Source organism: Drosophila ananassae, chromosome 3L, assembly GCF_017639315.1.
Source record: "Drosophila ananassae strain 14024-0371.13 chromosome 3L, ASM1763931v2, whole genome shotgun sequence".
NCBI lineage: Eukaryota > Metazoa > Arthropoda > Insecta > Diptera > Drosophilidae > Drosophila > Drosophila ananassae.
In genome coordinates this window covers 18861044-18862045 of record NC_057929.1, presented here as the reverse complement: position 1 = coordinate 18862045, position 1002 = coordinate 18861044, and positions in this window count along the sequence as shown.

Sequence of the window (1002 nt, the reverse complement as noted above, 5' to 3'; positions counted from 1 at the left end):
TGATGTGCGTTTTAATGGATGGATGAAGTGAAAAACTAATTATACGGAAGTTATAATACCAAAAAATCAAATTTTTTATTTACATTTTATGTAAATAGCTTAATTTATTTCATTTTAGCTTAATCATTTCATTAATTCTATTTCAGTTCATGTTTATGTCTAGGCTTTGACTATTTTTGCTCAGTACAGTAAGGACAGTACAGTAAGGATTAAAAAAAAAATCGAATTTTTTAAATTGCATATTTTAAAAATACATATAACATTTCAAAAGTACTCTCTGAAAATTTGACATATACTGGAAAATTATTTATGGAAATATAGAATTTTGAATTGTAACGCCTCAGCCGTCCCTCAAAACTTTGGACGCGTTTTTTTCGAAACCGACCAGTTTGAAATTTAAACCACTTATCCATAGTTGTCTGGTACTTGAACGAAGGATTATTTTACAATTATTGTTTTTCTTTTTATTTTTTTTTTTTTATAGACGAAAAATAATTTTTATAATAATTTTGGTCGAAAATAATTTTTGACTTTCAACATCCGCCATTTTGCGAAAGATCAAAACTTCTCAAATTCCTTCGTTCAAGAACATGTGATTTGATTTCAAATGATCCAGTAAACAGATTCAGTGATCACGGCGAAATCATTTTTTTTAAGGAGCCCACTCAAATGTCATGTTATTCGCCTATTTCTAAATATATAATGCTTATAATTTCAGAATATTTACTTAAAATGTATATATTTGACTTGAAAAAAGATTTGTTATTAATTATTAAAATGTGAGGCCATAAAAAATTCCTCAAAAACGGTTTTTTTAGGGTCTAACTGTACGTAACCCCTTAAATAAGTTGTCACTCATGATATTATCATTTCCAGTGCAGATTTAATAGATAAATTTATCTCTAGATTTGATGGTAAATAAGTTTTATATTAGTTTTAAGATACTCATAGAATGTAATAGTTACATTTATAGTTGTGGGAGTTCTACTGTGATTTAAAAAA